We start from the raw sequence: 15,458 nt of genomic DNA, 5'->3' as shown, positions 1-15,458 counted from the left end.
GTGCCATCTCAACCATACGATCGCATACTTTTCTAATCAAAATAATTAAGAAAGATGTTTTAATCTCAATTTATAACTAACCGAAATTGTAGTTGATACTTTTTTATCTTTGTTTTTATTAAAAGTGAAATTAGCCTTGTTTGGGATTAAATATTTTAGTCAAAAATTAAAAAAATATTATAAATTATCACATTATTCTCTTTATTATTTTTAATATATTTTTATAAAAAATCATAAAATTATTAAAATAATTTGCTCTCGAATAAACCGGTCCCATATATAAAAGTACATTCATTGCAGTTTTTAAATAATGCTATATGCACTAATTAGTATACCAATTAATATACTAACAGATGATGTGACATAATTTTAGATATTTTGAATATTTTTAATTTGTATCATAGGTCATGTCAGTAACAATGTCATAACATATGTTGGTACACTAATTAGTGCATGTAGCACCGTTTTCTTTTCAATCTCATGTTTCTCCCCAAAAATTTAACGGTGGTTTTACATATACCAATTAGTATATCAATTAGTGTACCAACATATAATGGAGGTGTTTGGTGTAGCTTATTGTAAGCTAAAAACTTATAATCAGAAAGTATAAGGCAAAACACCCCTTTCCGAACTTCTAAAATAATAAGCTTTTCTTAATTTATTTAAACCATTTTTATCTAAAAAACTATAAATAAAAACTACACCAAACAATCTAATATAAATTCTTAAATTAAAATAATAATACATACAAAACACCTCCAAATACAATTTTTCTTTTTTAAGTAGATGCCAACTCATTAGGGGTGGTTTATAGCACCACCTTTTAGGGCCCCAAATCATGAATGCGAGTATACATTTCAATCACCATTTTTATAGACATGAAAACTGCAAGAGAAATTCATCTTTCAAAAAACATTAAGAACCAGTAAATCAATAATACACATCATGTTCAAAATTCTTATTCCCAGAAGACTGCATACTCCTGAACCACATCAAAGAGTCTCATATATTCTAAAAACAAATGAGCAAGTATTGGATTTGCTATACGTTTAATTTTACCATGATTGTTTATGGAAGTAAAGCTAAAAAACAATGTCTATTTATTGGTGAATGAGATCATCTCTGATTCATTAAATAACATATGATTCATGACAAAGCAACCCATGGTCCCATGAGATCTCTAACATATCATACATCAAAAGTAAGCCTCATCAATATAATAAACTATATTTTGAAAATGGAAGTTAAAAACCAAAATATCTAAATATAACCACCAAACCCCCCATCTAATTAGAATCATTTGAGTTTCGAAAACAAATAAAACTTGACATCGGGGATTTAATCAGGAAAATGACTTGCCTCCTAGGATTATGAATAGTATTTTCATCAAATGCGAACTATAAGTTATTTTACAAATACCACATGGGATAATTAGGCACTGCATTTTACAGAAGAAAATACAAGCATGCTCACAATTCATATATGGACTCTATGTACCATACTAACTAGGATATGCCCCATTCATGAGACTGAAAACAAATGACCCATATTATGACCATAGAACAAAGCTAGAACCAGTATCAAGTAATTCTGAAAATTACCAAGCCACCCTTGACCCCTTGAACCTAATAAAACATAAAGGAATGTGTTCAGCTGCAGAAATGAGATTAAAAGAAACCCTAAACTTCACTAGACAAAGGAGCCATGTTTTTCCATCATACCATCAAATCCATTTCGAATCACAAAATCAATGGTTGGGATAGTTTGCAATTTGTTAAAATCCTTGTTCTTGTTAGAACTATAAAATTCATCTGCATTTTGATCCTCTAATGTCCTACTTTCATCAAGATCATTGTGTTGCTTTGTTGTGTTTTTGTATCTACAATAATGTGTCATTCAAATCATCATGGTGACCTCTATTAGGAGCATAAATGGGAGGTCAACCATGAGGCAATGGTTGCAATAATTGAGTTTGAGCCATGGAGGCCGAAACTTAAATTTATTGCTTCCAATCCCTTTATGTTACTTAAGATTCTTAAGTATCAATGGAAGCCTTTTAAGAATCCGAGCGATTCCACTCCTAAGAATGGTCTTCTACTTCCAAAGAACTTATCCTCAAAGCATGTTCTTTCATGACTTGAAATTATTTGGAAGCATCAAATTTTAATCTAAATGTGTTCAGTAACATAAATATGACTAAAAGCGATCCTCAACTTCTTCTGTTAGACAATGCCAAAACATGTGGTTTATTAAATTTCAGATTTTCCCCATTTTCCCCTCCCATGCTTTGTATAATTCACCCTCACATTTCAATAAATAAAATAAAATAACCTTAACCTTGAGTTAAGTTATGCCAAAGTATTATGATTTTGGAACTCCGGCCTTGCATCTATGAAAGCATAATTCCTTCTAGGATTATAAATTGATACGCGGACACATGTGTCCCACCATGTCAATGTTCTAATATTTGTGTCGAACACATACGCAACACCCATTTTGGAGTGTCTATGCTAGGTAACAAATATGAAAGCCAACCTTGTAAAATTTACAATATTTTAACCTCGTAAATGAAAGGATGGGAAAATGCAAGAGGAGCGGTTTTGTGATTGCCCGTGGAAGATAATAGACCTTTTGGCAGTAGTGGCTATAGAGTCGCCTCTTGCTCGAGCAGTGTGTAAGAGGAGGCACCACACAAGCACTCAAAGAGATCACACGTAAACTCCTTTATTGAGAATGTCGCCTCTCCAGCCTCTTCTAACACAAAACATTACAATCTTCCAAATGCTTGAGCAATTCGACAAGTTTGAATTATGACACGATATACCAAGTGAAAGGTGAATCATTGTGATTACATTTACATGGAATTTGTTTTTTAACCAATTGATTTTCTAGTATTGATTGAAACATAAATTTCTTGTAGGGCGTTGCTATGGGCAATTTGCCACCTTGAAGCATAAAAATAAAAATAAAAATAAAAATAAAATAAATAAATAATTGTCATGGTCAAAGTTGCTATAAAACTAGTCAATCCTAGATACAATAGCAACTTCTTACAGTTATGTTAGTTTTTTCAGATTCATATTGTAGATGTTGGGTGGAGAGCCCAGGGAAAATTCAATAATATCAAGATAGTTGATAGTTTCGAATATGGAGTAGAAGAATCATATAAATTATGCAAATCCAAGGGACATAAACGATCACACGATACCAAGATTTATGCATCCAGAAGCAAAAGGAATAATCCACTATTGATAAAGAACAATGCTTTGAAGAGTTACAATGGTGACAAAGAAATCTCTCACAATACTCACCACTTAAATCCAAGTTCTCTCACCAAATCCAAAATTCTATCTACTGAAGTCTGGCATAAACGAAGTTCCAACCAAGAGACATCAAGAACAAGTCTCACAAGGAGACACCAATAAAGTTAACCATAGATCCCACGTAAAGAAGAATGAGAGACAAAAACAAAACCCAAACTCTCTAACTCACAAAGAATGAGAGATAAGATCTCACCAAATCAAGATTTCGAAGAAGTCTCCAAGAATCTGTGGAATACCGTCAAAACAAGACCGCAAGAGGCCCCGAAAATGCCAAAGCTCCACCAAGATATGAAGTAGAATGCCAAGCAAAGATTCACGAAAATCTTCCAAGACCAACGAATACAGATCGATCAAAGAGAACCACCAGGGGACCAAAGGCCAAACCAAAGACCCGAAGGCCTACCAACATAACCCGCCATGGGGGCTCCCAAAGAATTGAAAAGTCAAACTAAAGACGTGAAAGTCTCAACATATTTATATACAAAATAATCCTCTTCCTAAAGCTAATCCAAAACAAAATAGGTTTTTGTCTAATCTAATCTAAAACTAATGAGGAAACACCAAAGCAGAACTTTTAGGGAGTACAATCCAAGTCAAATAGGTTTTCCAACAAGGATTGGGCTTCTCTTGTGTTGAAATCTCAACATAAGAGAACTTGAGGGATTTATAAGGCTCATCATGAGTCTTATTTCAACGATTCAAATTGTTTATTTTATAGGACCCTTAATGTATATTATCTAAGAAAAAAATTAGTTCGATCTAATAATCGTAACTTTTTTATTTTATTACATTTGTCTCTAAAAAAATGGGCAATAAATATATTTTTGAAATAGATTATTCATTTTTTTAAAGGCAAATGCAATAAAATGAAAATGTTACTATTATTGGATTCACCTAATGTTTTTCAAAGATGATATACATTGAGAGCTCTATAAAAAGAATGTTCAAATTATCAAAACGACACCAATAGTAGAGACTATGGGTCCCTCAAATTCTCTCATGTTGAGATCTCAACATGAGAAAAACTCAACCCTTCCAACAAATTCCAAACTCAAACATACAAAGAATGGGACTCTAGTTACCCAAACCAAGTAAAATACTTTGTTTTACGCGTCCAAAATTTTTCTAAGGAAGTAAGCTATGCCTCGACGCACGCGCGGCCAAGCAAACTCTAGGAGTGCCGAGTGGACCAAACTTGCGCCTAAGCACACAGACACAAACCAAAAATGAGCCAAATTCAACAATAGCTCACTTATATTAACTTTATGATTATATCTTATGATTGTTCATTTGACTCTCTCTCGCTCTCTTCTTTTTTCACTGGGCTACACTAGACGGGTTTGAAATTTTGACATGGATGATATTTCTTCTTGTCTAATCAGATTTGATGAGGAGGTAAAAACAAAAGTGCTTCAACTAAAAATAACTATACCAAATCAAATCAAACTAAACTAAATTTTTTACGCCAATCAAGTAAGGTTAATTACATGAATCTTTTTTCAACATTTCACTCTGCAATGACTATATGCTCAATTAGCAAATAACTCAGTGTACCATGCTATGTTTTGCTTTTTACAATTGATTTTAAGCCCAAATAAAGAGAATGGTTGTGTTAATTAAGGTGACAGTCAAAAACGAAATTTGTCCTAATAAGGAGAATGCCCATTCATTCGTTCCCTGTCTCCCTAGCAACTTTGTTTAGAAGATGGCATTTGAGCATGTATTATATCTTACGGGTGTGTTTGTTTGGACAGACTGGATAAGAGAGGATTGTAATTTATCGGACTATTAGTCCTGAGATACATTATCCCAGAACTATTTGGTTGGACTAAATTTGTATCATATGTTTGTTTAGTCATGGGATTAGATGCCTGGATTAGACTATTTTTAGTTATCCAATATTTGTTTGGAATATTATGGAGAAGGATAAATACTCAAATGACTATTTTATCATTTTCAATTATTTACTAAGTAATAGCAATATTAAACATAGTTTTAATATTTTAATTATTTTTAACTAGATTAAATAAAAATTTGTTTTATTTTATTTTTTGCACAATACTTTAATTATTTTAATTAATTATTTTCAATTAAATTAAATTTATAATTTATTATTTATATTTTTTATTTAATATATAATTTTAAATTAATGACAATAAAAAAATAATTTTATTTAATATATAAATTAAATTTTCAACAACACTAAAAAAATTTAATTTATAAGGCCATAATTTATTATTTATTATTTTTAAATAAATTTAATTTATAATTTATATTTTATATTTAATATATAATTCTAAATTAACAACACTAAAAAAATAATTTATAAATGTTCAAAAGACTATTTTATCATTTTCTAATTGTTTGCTAAGTAATAGCATGGAGGGTAAAATAGACATTTCACAAAATAATCCCATGGGATACCAATCCCATGGTTTCTATCCCACCCACCCCCATGTCCCATATTTGTGGGACTAATAGTCCGAGGGGACTATTAGTCCGGAGCAAAAAAAATAAAACAAACAATGGACTATTAGTCCGGTGGAACTAATAGTCCAATCCCACCCCTTAATCCTTCAAAACAAACACATCCTAAATGCACTAGTGAATAGATAAATAAATTTTAAAAAAAATCAAAGACAAAGAAGAAAAATCTTTATAGAGTCCTCCAATTTTCTCAAAGCAATGAGTAGAACCATTGTACTTTACTTATTATGCCCCAAATATGCTATATTGACCATAGTACTTCCAACTATCGAAACCAAAAAAGAATGATGGGGAACTTGACTCACTTTTAACTGACTAAATTGGGTCAGGTCAACTCCACTCATCTCATTATTAATGTCTTATGGGTGTGTTTGATTGGACGGACTGGAAAATGGGGGATTAGAATCCATCGGACTTGAGTCCTCGGACTGTGAATCCCCCGGACTATTTGGTCGGATTGGATATGTATCCTATGTTTGTTTTTTCATGGGATTAGATGTCTGGATAGGACTATTTTTAGTGAATCCAACGTTTGGTTGGACGGACTGGATAGGATAAATGAACAAAAGACTATTTTACCCTTTTTCAATTGTTTACTAAGTAATAGGAATATTAAACATATCTTTAATATTTTAATTATTTTTAATTAAATAAATTTGTTTTTTTTTAAATTAAATAAATAAATAAATAAAATATCATTAAAATTTGTTTTAAATCATTACTGTATAACAAATCATTATTTTTTTTACATGCAAAACTTTACTGTGTTTGTTTATTTACACAATTAAATAAATTTATTTTTTCACACAATTAAATAAATAAATAACCACTAAATTTGATTTAATAAAATACTGTATAACCTGTATAAAAAATTTATATTATTTTTTTAATTAAAATTTTAAATAAATTTTAAATAAAACACATATTAAAATTTAAATAATGAAATTAAATAAATTATAAACAAAATTTTAAAATAAAACATCAATAAAATATCTATAAAAAATTATTTTAAAATTTTAAATAAATAAAACATCAATAAAAAGTTAAATAAAATTATTTTATTTTTAAATTGAGACATTTAAATTTTATTGAATTTTATTAAATATAATACATAATTAAATAGTAGAGGGTCAAAATTGTCATTTTCGCATCTAATCCCAACAGTGAATAGTCCCCCACATTCTATCCCACCCCCCCTAGGACACAATAGTCCCCCATATGGGGGACATGGAGTCCGGCCGGACTCCATGCCCGGCGGACTAAAAAAAAATCAAACGGCGGATAAGGAACACTATTTAGATTGTAATCCAAATAGTGGATAGTCCCCCCTCCAATCTCCCCAATCAAACACGCCCTATTTGTTTAAGAGCACTACCTCAACTTGCAAAAGTGATAATATAGAATTATTAAGTAATTGTTCTTAAATTTCCACATAATGAATTTGAGAGTTTACCCAAAAAGAAATGGAGCTCACTGAAACTATGGGCCTATTTGGTGGGGACTTTAACCTATTCGGGTTTTTTTTTTTTTTAATTCAAAATTAAAAAACTGGTTTGCTTTGAAAATTAATTCTCAAAATAGGTCAAAACGTATTTTGTAAAAAGTACTTTTTCTATTGAAAAAAAAAATTCATTTATAAAGCGTTTTTTGTAAATATGTTTTCTTAATCAAAAAGCGTATTTACAAAATACGTTTTCAACATAATTTTTTTAAGAAAAATAATTAATAAAACAATTGAAATCATAATTTTTTAAATAAAAATCTAAAAACGTATTTTGTAAATACGTTTAAATAATAATTTCTGAAAACATATTTTCATCATATTTTTTTTATTTAAATAATTAATAAAAAAAACTAAAATCATACCTTTTTTTTTTTTTAAAATAGCAAAACTCAAATAATATTTGAAAACGTATTTCAGCATAGTTTTTTTAAAAAATAATTAATTGAAAGTCCATTGAAACTGAAAAAGTATTTTACATTTTTTAAAATAATTAACAGAAAAAACATCATAATTTTTTTTTAAATAAATAATAACACGTGTTGAAATAGAAAACACGTTTCTTAAATACACTTTTATTTAATTTTTAAATATTTAATATTGTTGTATTTTTGTAAATACATTTTCATCATATTTTTTAAATAATTAATAGAAAGTAGTTGAAATAGAAAACATATTTCATAAATACGCTTTTATTATTTTTAAATAATTAATGAAAAATTATTTTGTAAATATATATATATATATATATTTTATTTTATTTACGGCATACAAATCAATATAACTTTTTAAAAATAAATAAAAAGCTTGTTTTCATTGAACATAATTTTTTTCATTTATGTTAAAAATACGCTTTCAGTCTTCTTCTTCTTCTTCTTCTTCTTCTTCTTCTTCTTCTTCTTTTTTTTGTTTTTTTTGGCGTTGCATCTTATTACTATTATACACTTTTTTTTTTTTTGCCCTGGGCTCTCACTCGCCATTGTTCATCTCTCTTTCAACATAATTTTTTTTATATTGAAAACATGTTTTCAACATAAATATTTTTTAACGCTTTTCATTTTAAAAAAAAAATACAAGAAGTTTTTTTATATTAAAAACATGTTTACAAAACACTTTTATCATTTTATTACCGTTGTTTTCAGCCCAATTTTTTTATTTAAAATATAAAATGTGTTTATGAATCTTTGTTTTAAAAAACGTGTGTTTCAAATTTTCGTTTTTCAAAAAAAGAAAATAATTATGAATTCAATTTTTTATTAATTATTTTAAAAATTATGACGAGCTTTCAAAAATAATTATGAAAACTTATTTACAAATATTCTTTCAGCTTTTTATTTAAAAAAATTATTATTTTAGTTTTTTTAATGATTTGAAGAAATTAATGTTGAAAACGTATTTTGTAAATACGCTTTCTAATTAAGAAAATGTATTTACAAAATACACTTTCTAAATGAATTATTATTTATTATCAGAAAATGTATTTATATGTTTTGACTCATTTGGGGAATTAATTTTCAAAACAACCTAATTTTTTAATTTTGAATTCAAAAAAAAAAAAAGAAAAAAAAAAAAACCCAAATAGGTTAAAGGCCCCTATTTGGTGTACTTTCTCAGAAATTAAAAGTTGATAACCAAATGGCAAAAATTAAAAGTGTCTCTGTCCTAACATCCCAATAATTAGTTTTTCTTTGTGTTATTTAAAGCGTTTTTCTGTCAAAAATTATAAACAAGAATTATATCAAACACTTCGTCCAATATACATTCATCCTCAATTATAGCTGTTCATTTTGTGTAAAAAAACACTGTTCTGTACCAATGTTTTCAAAACCGGACTGGTGAGTGAACCGGAAAAGGGATCGGGTGAACGGGTCACCGGTTCAACCGTTGGGTCAAAGCGGTCGAACCGTGACGTCATAATTAATATTATATAATTAAAAAATATAATTATAAATTATAAATAAATAAAATATATATAAATAATCAAATAAAAATAAAAATTGTTGCATAGTATTTATTAATAATATTTAATAAAGTCATAATTGATAAAAAAAAATCACTTATTTTAAAGAAATTAAATTTTTTAAACATTCCCTCTAAATAAATTGATTGAATGCTAGATTTAATTTTGGAGGGAAATGAAATTTTCAACTCTCCCTCCAATCAATATGTTTCAAATAATTTGATTGAATCCCACATAGAATTTTGTAGGTTCTCTTTGAAAAATCTTTTTCTATAAATAGAAATAGATTTTCATAATCTTCTCAAGTTTTCAATATGACTCTTCCTTATGAGAGGAGACTCTTGAAATAAGAATTTTTAGTCAAAATTTTAATATATATATATATATATATATATAAATATATGAGAAAGAAAGAGAAAAGGAAAAAAAAAGTAAAACCGCAAAAAAAAAAAAAAAAAAGAGAGACCGGCCTGACCCGGTTCGACCATTGGATCACCGGTTTTTCCTGGTTTGGCCTCACTCCAGGTTTAAGAGGTTGACCGGACCGGAACAAGGCCCGGTTTCCGGTTCGATCGGCCGGTCCGGTCCGAGTTTGAAAACAATGTTCTATACAATGCATTGGATCAGCAGCTTTTTGTAACTAAGAAATCCTTGCCCAACTTTTCAATATTCAATTTTTTTTTTTAAAATTACTTTGATTTTGGAAAATGATTGACTCCTCGACAATCCAAGCTTGAATGTCTCGAATTTTATTTATTTATTTATTTATTTATTTGTAAGGCTGTGTTGGTTGTTTTTTTTTTTTTTTTTTTTTTTTGGCTATGTATAGGGGTATGTCAAAAGATTAGTTATTCCGTACCAACTCATCCTGTGTGGCTTAATAAGGTGTGTGAGTTGGATTGAACTGGTTGGGTTATAAAATAGATTGATCAGTTAAGTTGCTGATTAAAATTTGTTAATTCCATATAATTTTGTACGAGTCCCTACTATATGGAATTAACAAATTTTAACCAGCAGCCTAATTGATAGTCCAATCCAACTTACTCATCTTATCAAATCACATAAGCTGAGTTGGTACAGAATGGCTAATTTTTTAATATACTCTTACATATAATCACCCTTTCAAAAAAAAAAAAAAAAAAAAAAAACGAACAAACAAATAAACCAATACAACAAAAAAAAAAACAAAAAACAACAACAACAATAATTCGAGGCATTCGAGCCTCGATTTGTCGAGGCCCGTAGCACTGTCGATTTTATAGACTTCAAACAAAAGTAGCGACAAATACAGATACTATCCAAAATTAGGTGTATGTCAAAGGTTAGAGTGCCGCTACTTGCTCTCACCAAAATTCTTTGTCGCCTACCTTCTATAGATTCCCACCTAGGCATCTAATATTTTTTTTTTCTTTGCGTGTTAGTGTTTAGGATGAAAAATGATTGGGCGCACTAATTAGTGCTCCCACTAATTAGGTGGCAGTGGGTCCCGCCATTAATGATGTGATGTTTTGGTCTTGGAATTGTATTATTTTATTTTATTTTTTACTTTTTTATTGCATTAGTACTATTAGTGGTGATGTTTTTAGTGGGATGAATCATTGTTGTGTTTAGGATTTATTTATTGAATAATGTTTTGTAGTTCGAATGATCTAAATGGTTCGACTAGCCAAGACGATATCGTTTTGAGCATTTTTTTTTTCTTTTTCTCTTCCCCCTCTATTTTCTCTCTAAAACAAACAGCAGAAGAAGACAAAAAAAGAAGAAGGAAAGGAGGAGGAGGAAGAAAGAAGAAGAGAAGGAGAAGACAGAGGAGGGTCGCGACGCTGGTGGGTGGAGGGGTGGAAGAGAAGAAAGAGAAAAAGAGAAGAAAGAGAGAAGAGGGAAGGGGAACAGAGATAGAGGTCGGAATCACCTCACAAACCACCGGCGCGCAATCACCGTCGGTCGCAAACCCCTCAACCCACGGGCGCCGCCTGTGTATACACAGATCTGTATATATATATATATATCTCTGTTCCCCCTCTCTTTGAGTCCAAGAGTTCAATGAAACCTCTATTTCTTTTATCACTTGTTGTATGACTCAACCCGAGTGTTAAAAATGATTGAAAGATCTCTGGTGTCAAGCATCAAGGGAACCAAGGATTGGATATTTTACAGAGTGGAATGATGAGTGTCCATATGTATGGTTGTGGGTTGTGCTTCTGGGGCTTGACTTGCTGTGAATTTAATCAAATCACAATGATGATGATAATGATAGGTTTGTGATGTTTCTGATGAGTTTGTTTTGTTTGGTTGCTCCAATTGGTCATATTTTCCTTATTTTTTTAGTGGAAAATCTCATATTTTGAAAAAACCAAGCTCTTAACTTTTCTCTTCAATTAGGTGCTTCAATATGTGATCTGTTTGGGTTGTTTATTGGGTAAATGGTTAGAGCTCGGTGCAATTTTTTATTTTTTTATTTGTTGAGTTCTATGTATGTATCATGATCATGATCTATAGAAAAACAAGTTCTATATCTCTCTTTCTCAATCTCAATTAAAAGTTCAATTTTCATTCATCAAAAAAGAAAAAAAGTAATGCGGCTGGTTGTTTTTTTTTGGTCGGCCGAATGATTTTATGAAACAAACCAGAGGGAAAAAAAAAAAAAAGGTGCCAAAACGACGTCATTTTAACACCTCGAGTCATTCGAACTAGAAGTCATTCGAGCTACTTAGCAGAACTGTTATTTATTTGGTGATTTTTTTTTCTTTATTTTCGTCTTCAATGAATTTTATTTTTAAAATTTTTAAATAATTTTAAACTTCTAAATTTAACTTGATGAGACAAATCATAAAATTAAAAAATTCAAATAATTTTAAAGAGCTTTTTTGATAAATCCATTTTCTAAGAGTTTTATTCCATCCAATCCATATTCTTTTTAACTATTCCATTAGGTCCAATTTGAGATAAGAAGACCAAAATACCCTTTTCATCTACTTATGTTCCATTTAGTTTACATTATTTTCTTATGTTTCAATAAGTCCTATGGGTGACATAATTACCAAAATACCTTTAATGTGAATGTTCACACCGTCAATATAAATGTTTATATCGTTAATGTGTAGGGGCCCGGCTCATGTCGATCCTCGTGGGTGCCCGGAAAAATTCGAGTCGAGTCGGGCCAGCCCACAAGCCAAAAAAATAGGCCCGACCCGACCCGTTGACAATATGAATATTCACATTGACAAGTTAAGTTTCACATTGATAGGAGTGTAAAATTGGCCTGCGGCCCGTGGGCAGCCCGAAACCAGCCCGTCGCCCGGGGCGGGCCCGTTCACAATATGAATATTCACATTGACATATTAACATTAACATTAACATTGACAAGAGTGTAAAATTGGCCCATGACCCGTGGGCAACCCAAAGCCCGGGCCCGGGCCCAGGTCGGGGCGGGCCCGGCCCGGGTCGTTGACAATGTGAATATTCACATTGACATGTTAACATTCACATTGATAGGAGTGTAAAATTAGCCCGCGGCCTGTGGCCAGCCCAAAACCCGCCTACGGCTCGTGGGCTGCCCTGGGCGAGCCCGGCCTGACCCGTTGATAATGCAAATATTCACATTGACATGTTAACATTCACATTGATAAGAGTATAAAATTAGCCCGCGCCTCGTGGCTGCCCGAAACTAGCCCACGGCCCGTGGGCGGCCCGAGGCGGGCCCAGCTCGGCCTGTTGACAATGTGAATATTCACATTGACATATTAACATTCACATTGATAAGAGTGCAAAATTGACTCGCGTCCCATGGGCAGCCCGGGGCGAGCCCGGTCCGGACCGTTGACAATGTGAATATTCAAATTGACATATTAACATTCACATTGATAGGAGTGTAAATTGGCCCGTGGCCCGTGGGCGGCCTGAAGCCCGCCCGCTGCCCAGGGCGGGCCCGGCCCGGCTCGTTGACAATGTGAATATTCACATTGACATATTAACATTAACATTGATAAGAGTGTAAAATTAGCCCGTGACTCGTGGGCAGCCCGAAGCACGGCCGAAGGCCGACGTGGGCCCGGCCCATTGACAACGTGAATATTCACATTGACATGTTAACATTCACATTGATAAGAGTGTAACATTAGCCCGTGCCCCGTGGCTGCCCGAAACACGCCCACGGCCCGTGGGCGCCCCGAGGCGGGCCCAGCCGGCCTGTTGACAATGTGAATATTCACATTGACATGTTAACATTCACATTGATAAGAGTGTAAAATTGACTCGCGTCCCATGGGCGGCCTAGGGTGGCCCGGGTTTGGGTCCAGGCCTACCCCGGGCCGCGGGCGAGCTTCGGGCAGCAGACAAGTTTTACATTCCTATCAATGTTAATGTTAACATGTCAATGTGAATATTCACATTGTCACGGGTCGGGCCAAGCCTGCCTCGGGCTGTGATCGGGCTTCGGGCCGCCCACGGGCTGCGGGCCAATTTTACACTCCTATTAATGTGAATGTTAACATGTCAATGTGAATATTCACATTGCCAATGGGCCAGGCCCGTCCTGGTCCGAGGTCGAGCTTCGGGCTGCCCACGGGTCACGGGCCAATTGTACACTCTTATCAATGTGAATATTAACATGTCAATGTGAATATTCACATTGTCAACAGGCCGGGTCGGACCTGTCCCGGGCCGCCCACGGGCCGTGGACGGGTTTCGGGCAAACACGGGGCACGGGCTAATTTCACACTCCTATCAATGTGCATGTTAACATGTCAATGTGAATATTCACATTGTCACGGGTTGGACCAAGCCCGCCTCGGGCTGCGGTCGGGCTTTGGGCCGCCCACGAGCTGCGGGCCAATTTTACACTCTTATCAATGTGAATGTTAACATGTCAATGTGAATATTCACATTGTCAACGGGCCGGGCCGGGCCCACCTTGGGCCGGACCGGGCCCGCCCCGAGCCGCCCATGGGCCGCAGGCGGGTTTTGCGCCGCCACGGGACGGAGGCCAATTTTACACTCCTATTAATGTGAATGTTAACATGTTAATGTGAATATTCACATTGTCAACGGGCCAGGCCGGGCCGAGTCGGGGCCCGCCCTGGGCTGCTGTCTAATTTTATACTCTTATCAATGTGAATGTTAACATGTCAATATGAATGTTAACATGTCAATGTGAACATTCACATTGTCAACAGGTCGGGTCGGGCCTGCCCCGGACCGCCCATGGGCCGTGGGCGGGTTTCGGGCAGCTACGAGGCGCGGGCTAATTTTACACTCCTATCAATGTGAATGTTAACATGTCAATGTGAATATTCACATTGTCAACGGGCCGGGCCGGGCCCGCCCCGGGCTGCGGTTGGGCTTTTGGCCGCCCATGGGCCGCGGCCCAATTTTATACTCTTATCAATGTGAATGTTAACATGTCAATGTGAATATTCACATTGTCAACGGGCCGGACCGGGCCCGCCCCGGGCCGCCCATGGGTCGCGGGCGGGTTTCGCGCCACCACGGGACGGGGGCCAATTTTACACTCCTATTAATGTGAATTTTAACATGTCAATGTGAATATTCACATTGTCAACGGGCCGGGCCCGCCCTGGCTCGCTGGCGGGTTTCGGGCCGCCCACGGGCCAATTTACATTCCTACAAATGTGAATTTTAAAATATGAATGTTCACATCATTAAATTGCTAATCGTTGAAAAAATATTTATAAGGGTATCAAAATTAAATATAAGGGCATAAGTGTCCAAGAAAATAGTGTAAATCAAGAAAATGGACTTTATGGAATAAAACTATACATACATGGGACTAAATGGATTAAAAAATTCCTTCATGGACTTCTTGGGTTAAAACACTTCTAAATTTGACTTATCAATAAAAATCCCAATTTTAAACTTCTAAATTTAACTTGACGAGCCAAATCATAAAATAAAAAAATTCTAAAAAATTTCAAAAATTCAGAAAAAACAAAAATAAGCAAAAAATAATGAACGTTTTTGGCTTTTCATTTTTTTTGAAGAATTTTTTTAAAAAATTACTTTTTAGATTCGTCTACTCAAGATAAATCGGAAAAGTAAAAATTAGCATAATTTTTAGAAAAAGTCACTAAAGACGAAAGAATTTGAAAAAATGTGGCTTTTTTTCTTTTTCTTTTCTTTTCTTTTTTTTTTTTTTGGTGTTCTCAAACACCCACAATGTAGGACAAGT

This window comes from Camellia sinensis, chromosome 11 (genome assembly GCF_055761805.1).
Source record: "Camellia sinensis isolate YWXY chromosome 11, ASM5576180v1, whole genome shotgun sequence".
In the NCBI taxonomy this organism is placed as follows: domain Eukaryota; kingdom Viridiplantae; phylum Streptophyta; class Magnoliopsida; order Ericales; family Theaceae; genus Camellia; species Camellia sinensis.
Note: the sequence above shows the minus strand (reverse complement) of the source record.